Here is a 7,530-nt window from a genome sequence, read left to right as displayed (position 1 = left end):
CCCCTCCCGCCTCTTTAGCGACTGGCCCCAGCTGATGGTCCTGTTTTGTCCGGTGGTGTCCCCCCCCACCCCCCCAGCTCCCCCTGGCACTTCCCCATCCCAGGGCAGCCATGGCTGAGACAGAAGCAAGGGGAAGGGGATAGGGAGGGGGTAGCAGGAGGAAGAGATGCCGGCCCCTCAGGAGACATCATCTCGGGGGTCCTAGGATGCCAGAGATCTTGCAGACTAACTGCCTGTATTTCCAGGTGAGGAAGCTGAGGCTGTTAAGAATTCAGCAACCTGAGTGGATGAGACAGAACCCAAATCTCCTGAGTCTACATCCAGTTTCCCAGAAAAAGCAACAGCCTGGTCTCTCTGCTGCGGAAGCTTCAGGGAAACCGTGACCAAGAAAGAGTTAGAACCGGAGCACAAGATGACTCTTGCATTTGAAGCTCCTTGCCAGGGACCAGTCTGGAGATGAAGGGGTCCTCTTAAGGCCTCCCAGATGTAACCTCTGAGCCAGGCATGTCTGATTTGTTGCTCTTAGGCTGCATACACCCTGAGATAGAACTTGGCCCCACACAACATCCTGAACTCACTTCAAACGTTATGAGGTGCTTTATAGAGGTCATTTGTTTTTGATAACGTGATTGCCTAGTTCTCCAGTGTGACTTATCGATGATGTGAATGTTGTAGATGACAACTTTGTGTCACGATATTTAAAAGTTGGCTACACCTGCCTCCAGTGTTCAGGACAATCAAGACTCTCAGCACCTAGAGGCGGGGGGGAGTGGGAGCGAAGGACAGAGAATGCAGAGGATGTGAAAGGACCAAGAAGGCAGCCCTAAGCCAAGCACAGCAGGCACTCGGGAGCACCCCTTTCCGTTCTGTGTGTGGAGTGGAAGAGCCTCTCCTTCATTGCTACAGAGGAGCTCTGGGTGAGTCTGAGGTTGGTGAATGGCACGGGAGGAAGGAAGTCAAAGCCGGAAGGTGTGGCATTTCTGGGGAGAGCATGGAAGTCATTATCACCTCAAACACCAAGTCCATGAACTAGAAAGAACAATGACTTCCTTGAGTTCCTTCTGGGAGGAAAGAGACAGGCATCTCCACCTAGAGTGACTTGTGTGAAGAGGCATGGGAGATCCCGGAAGTTGGACCTGGGGTTGGGGGGGGGCTTCACTTCCAGCTGGGAAGGTGTCTTCAGCGTTATACTCAATAGAAACAGGGGCAGAGCCGATGACCCATGACAGTGCCAGCTGCTGGTGGGGGGGGGGGGTACTGGTGTATTTCATTTGATGAAGAGCCAAAGAATAAGGGTGGGGGACAGAGAAGAAATATTCCTGCCTCCATCTGCCAGGAGCAGTCGGAGGACAGGGTTCTCCTGCAGTGTCCCCATTTCCTTAGGCCCAGAGATGGAGTGAGTGGACACCCGCTGAGCAGGGGCAGCTCTGAGAACCCTGATTGGGAAAGGAAGAAGGAGGGAGGGGAACTGGGCTTTGGCCGGAGGCCTAAGGTACCCGCTGGCTGGGCTGGCTGGGCTGGGCCTCCTCCGGCCCTGGAGAGAGCACCCTGTAGAGGGATTATAGACCTCCTGTCCAGGAAATCTACTCTCAGGGCACAAGGCTCACATCTGAATTCCCTAAATAACTGGCCCCCTCCGGATCTGCAGCTGAGATTTTTCCATTACAGGCATCGGAGGGTCAGATCCTACCTGCCCCTGCTGCTTCCACCCCCCCCCCCCCCCCCGGGCCTAGGCACGAAGAAGGATGGGCAGGATAAGCATGCATGGATTTTCTCATGGTCTGTGGTCCCTTCCAGGCCTCGGACTTGGGTTGGGAATAGATGAGATTGGGAAATCCGTGACAGGAAATGGACACAGTCCCTGTGTGTCAAGGACATGGGGAGCCGCTGAAGCTGTAAAGCGTAGTGAAGAAGACTCCAGAAGACTTACCCAAAGGGTAGTGGAGTTTAGGGGTGAATAGGTGATCCCTTGGGGTTAAGGGGCATCTATACTCCTGGGCTAGAGTCCCTGAGTAATCTCCCTAGCATCTTCAAGATACAAGGTGAGGCAAAAGAGAAGCTCGAGGCTCTGAGCTCCTTCCTGTGTTCATCCCCCTCCACCCACCCCCACGGGCACTTTCCGGTGTTGCCCAGTCCTTCCCACGCCCTGGCCCTGCTCTCTGTAGCCAGGCTCAGTAACGGAAAGGGCTGTGCCCTTCCTGGGCTTTCACAGACTGTTAGGGCTCCCTGCCATGCCCTGCATTAGGGTGACCACAGCCCCAAGGACACGGCTGCTCACACACACGTGGGTTGCAACAAGTGACGCTCGGCAGGTCGTCCGCCATCTGCTGCTCACCCCTGCCTCCCCGGCCACTCCCTCTGTGGAGGCGCTGGGAGTCTATCTCAGACTCCAGAACACCTCGGTGGGAGTAGACGCTCTGGCCCTCTGACCTGTTGTGCCTGGGTTGGCTACCTGTGGAACCAGACAGGGGGACTCATTTGAGTCAAGAAAGGAACCAAGGAGGAAGACAGAAAGAGGGGAAAGCAGGAGGTAGGAAGGCAGGAGTGGTCTTGAGGTCTGAGAAGTAAGTATGTGTATGCAGGGGGAGAGAACAGAGAGAGCTAGGGACATGTGCTAGCCTAGTGGCGGGGTGCTCGTTATGCCCAAAGGGGACACTTCGCTGTGGGATTCTGTAAGTCGGAATGTACCAAGTGCTACTTCCAAAGGAGTTTCCGTCTGGGCAGGTGGCTCAGTTGGTCGAGTGCCTTTCTAGCAAACGTGGAACCCTGGGATCTAGCCCTAAGATACTCCCTAAACCGAGGCTTGTAGAACATGCCTCTCATCACAGTACTTGGGAGGCAGAGGCAGGAGGATCAGAAGAAGTTCAAGGTTACCCTAAACGACACAGCAAGGTTTAGAAGTCAACTCAGACTCTATGAGAGAGGAGTTGACCGGGACAGGACAGGACAGGGCAGTGCTTGCTTGCTTGGATGGGTGGCCCATCTATCACACATTCGCCATCCGCACAGGAGTGTGTGGTGTGCACATGTTCGTGTGCAGGCATGCACGTGTGTGCTACAGGGAAGGCTGTGCCGGACTGTGGGTGTACGTGAGAGTCCATGGGAGAGTGAGTGTACAAGGGGGAGGGGGGGCGCTCAGCTGCAGATGGACTTGTAAAGGAAACAGTTTTGTTTCCTAAGTGACTGGCCTCCTGGGAGCTCCAGCCCAGACTTGAAGGTTGTTTCAAGATCATGAAAGAGAGAGTGGGAGGGACAGAGGGAGGGGGGGAAGAGCTGGGAGAGGCTCCATCACTCCCTCCCACGCGCCCTCCTCCCGCCCCCTCACCCCACTCCTCTGCTCGGCTCCCTCTTGCCTGGTCTCCCGTTGCCAGCCCTCTGGACTGTCTCCTCTCTCCGCACTTTTCTTCTTCCTTTCTGGCGGGTCTTGTCACCGCTGCTAGGCTTCTGGAGCCTTCTGGGGGTGTGGGTGTGGGTGAGAACTGTTTTGCTTTCAAAGAAAGACCATCTTGGGGTGAAAAATCAGTTGGGTGTCTAGAAGGCCGAGGTGGCCTTAATTAGTGCCCCAAAAGGCTTTTTTTTTTCATTCCACCTTTCTCCCTAGTCCTCTGCTCCCCTTCCCTCGGATTGCAGTGGCCTTGGCAGTGGGAATATTGGGCTCCAAGTCACAGCCATAGCTGCCCTAGGCCTGCCGCCCTCTGAGTTTCCCCACTGGACCCCGTGTGGGGTTTTTTCTCATCTCTTCCTCGATGCCGGTTCCTCTGTTTTCTTCCTGGTCTCTCTTCTCTGTGTACTCAGTGTAGCTCCTAAAAGCTCTCTTCAGACTCTCCCGAGGTCGGCCATCTTTAATCTTTTCCCCAGACGGTTTTTATTGTCCTCTTTGGATTATTCAAATCATACTGTATGGAATTCAGGAAAGAGAAGGGGACGGCTCTGGGAAGCAGTCCCCATGGTCTGTCCGCCTCTGACCCATTGCTGTTTTGCTTTCTTTGAATCCAGAAAGGTCCATCCACACTGGGTCCCAGTGGACACACAGGTGGAGGTGTTCAGGAGATTAAGAAAGACAACATTTGTAGGTCGGCTCTCTCAGGCATGGTGATGCACGGTATTCTGTGTCTGTTTCTCACCTGCCCTTTCTAGGGTCAGGGTCATGGTCCGGTAGAGTGGGAACTTGCCTGAAAGTCAGGTCCTAGCGTGTCCACCAGCCACTTGTATGACCTCAGGCGGGCTCGGTGCTAGCCTTGACCTTTCCGTGTGAGTGACTTGAGCACCAGAAAGCCTTTGAGATCCCTTTCCACTTCTGCTGCTCCCCAAATTCCGGGCTACTTACTCTTAACTCATGGCCCAGCTCAGGGGACCAGTAGAAGTAGCCTGCAGTTACTCTGGAGGAGATGAGGGGGCAATTGCTCCCGCCCTGTCTGTTAGTGGGGTACAGGTATCAACTTTGATTAGTGTGGTTCTAGGAAATGAGTCTGGACCCTTTAACTCTTGGCACAGAAAAACATAGGAAAGGCCTATGTTTTTTTGTTTTGTTTTGTTTTTAAGCAAAGATGACCCCGATATTTTATGCAGAGCCACTGTGGCGGTGGGCAGGGCCTGGGTATTCTTTGGGCTGGGGAGCCTGGCATCTCTTGGCTGGCATTCAGGCAGCAAATACTAGGTGAGGTGGTTGCAAGGGGTTCTTTGGGCCGTGAAAGTGTGTTAAGAGGGATGGGGGGAGGGGTTAATGGGCCTTGCTGGGTTTGGGGGCAGGGGTCACAGCTGGGCCCTGCAGGGTTCCTGTTTGCCTTTGATTCCATCTGTGTGGGGGAGGAACGGCCCCCCAGCCCCCTGAGGTAAGTTTGCTTTGGCTGAGGATCTGACCCAGCCGCTGGCCCAGAGCTCCCCACCCTCCCTGCTCTCCCTATCAAGAGGCAGCCTGGCCTGGCCCCTCGCCTCCTCCTTCCTGCCTGCCTCCTTCTCTCCTTACCAGGCCCCTTCCTCTTCACCCAGCATACAGTGCCATTTGTCTGCTTGTCCCCTTTGGCATTCTGGATGCGCAACTGGGACAGGACACCCTGTGAGCATCTGGCACCCGGGGCCATGACCTCTCTCCTGTGATGGACTTGCAGAATTCTAGGGAGCTTGGCCTCCTTGGTGTCTCGACTTCGCTCCCCAGGATCTTTTCCCTATAGAAACGTGGCATGCTCAACAGTGTGCATTCCCCTGATGCCACTGCGTCATCATCGAGACATTCAACTTGTACTCGGTGAGCTCCTCTGTATGCCCCATTCTGGGCCGATACTGGAGAGACCATCACAACCCAGAGTCAAGATTCCCACTCTTACAGTCCTCGAACCCCAGGCGATTTAGTCTCCAGCTCCACCCCCCACCGCCCAGCCTTTGGTTCTGTCTTCCCAGAGTGCACGCTGGTCCTTTGAGGTCTCTCTTCTCTCTCCATTTCCTTAATCTTCCTCCAACTTCTCCAGCCCCATCGCCCTAGGCTCTGCCCTCCCCATGGGTCCCCTTGCGAGATGATCCCTTCCAACCAGTACAGGAGCAAAGACTGGGCCTTTGTGCTAGAAGTTGTGCTGGACTGGCTATGAGGGATGGAAGGGTTTCAATGCAGAACTTACTGTACTTACCGAGAACACTTGAATAAGTCCTCCACCTCCTATGGGTAAAATGAAGGATTCCCACCCTAGCTTCATGTTCATGTTCCAGACCTGGGCCTCAACCCTAGGATCATTTGTTTGAGGTCAGGCTCAGGCCTCTGGAGTCCCCAAAGCTCTCCAGTGGGCAGGCAGAGTTGAGGGTTACTAAGTCAGACTGTCCCCAAGATTTCTTGTGTATCGTAGCTAATGATGAGTGGGTACTAGCTGTCCCTGCATGTTGGGTGTGATGGCTAACCTTGGCTGAAGGTTTGGCAGGGTCTAGAGTCGCCGAGGAGACAAGCTTCTGGGCATGCCGGTGAGAGGTTCTAGATTGGGTAGACTGAGACGGGAAGACCCACTGTAAAAGTGGGCGGCACAGGCCAGGTGGTGGTGGCGCACACCTTTAACCCCAGCACTCGGGAGGCAGAGGCATGTGGATTTCTGTGAGTTCGAGGCCAGCCTGGTCTACAGAGTGAGTTCCAGGACAGCCAGGGCTATATACAGAGAAACCCTATCTCGGAAAAAACAAACAAACAAACAAACAAACAAACAAAACAAAACAAAACAAAAGGGGACTGCACAATTGCGTGGGCATGGTGAGGGGAGGTCTAGGACTGAATGGAAAGGAGAAAGGGGGCCGGGCACCAGCTTTCATCTCTCTCTGCTTCCTGACTGTGGACACAGTATGACCAGCTGCCTCTCGATCCTGCTATGCTTTCCTCGACACGATGGACTGTCCCTTCAAACAACGAGCCAGAAAAAGCTTTCTTCTGCAAGTTGCTTCTGCCAGGCATTTGGTCACCGCGACAGAAAAAGCAGTTAGCACCCAGCGAGCCTCACTTTGCCCCAGGCTAAACGTCTCAGCTTCCAGAGTGAGAGTATTAGGAGACAGGGGCCTCTGGGAGGTAATGACACAATGAGGGTGCTCCAGGATGAGCCTTGTACTGTCTTCTTGTTTAATTGGAGTCTCCCTATGTGGGTTTCGCCTTGACTGCCAGAGTCCGAGGACTGTGAGCATGTGCCATCCAGATGCAGGGGAGTGTCCTAATGAGAAGAGCTGTCTGTGTACGACCTGTTCCCTCTCCCTTTGCTTGTTACCGTGTGGAGGCGCACCATCACAGTAGCTGAGTGAAAACCAGGAATAGGTTCTCAGGAGATGTAGCATCTGTCAGCACCCGGATAGTGGATACCCCAGGCTCTGTAACTAAAGACAATGCATGTGAATTTAGTCCTCATACCAACTCTGTTTCACAGACAGGGAAACTGAGGCACACGGCTCCTAAATAGCTAAGTCAAATGGGGGACCTGGCACTCAGACCTAGTGGTTCTAGTGGCTGAACATTGAACATCTTGGCTATGGAAAAGGATCGGCTCTGGGTCCGAGTTTTCTGGCTACAATCACGACAAGAAAGAGAGCACTCACTCTAGAGGATAAAGGGGAGGGAAAAGTACCAGCTGCACGCCTCTGTGAGCCAGGCTGCAATGGCTGCTGATCGCACACAATTGCACTTAGACTAGAGGGTTGCATCACCTCCAAGAAGAGAGCGATGATTCTCAGTTGGAAGAATCAGGAAGATCTTCATGGAGGAGGTGGCATTCTAGCTAGGTCTTGATAGACAGGAGCAGTCTGGCTCAGAGAGAGGGAACCCTGTGAGCTCTGGCACCGGGGGCCGCAGTGGCATCCAGAACACAGAGGAGACTGTGAAGACGATCCTGGAAGCAGGTACAGAGAGCCTGCTAAATGCCAGTGTTCCGTTAAAAAACACAAAATAAAAACCGTGGTGATAAGAGTCACCTGGATGCTTGTTAAAAATACAGAGCAGCAGGCACAGCTCTTAGAGGTTCTGATTCATGAGGGCGAGGGTGGGGAGTGGGAGTCTGTATTTTTACCACCAAGAAA

Source organism: Peromyscus leucopus, chromosome 15, assembly GCF_004664715.2.
Source record: "Peromyscus leucopus breed LL Stock chromosome 15, UCI_PerLeu_2.1, whole genome shotgun sequence".
In the NCBI taxonomy this organism is placed as follows: domain Eukaryota; kingdom Metazoa; phylum Chordata; class Mammalia; order Rodentia; family Cricetidae; genus Peromyscus; species Peromyscus leucopus.
This window is presented reverse-complemented; position numbering follows the sequence as displayed.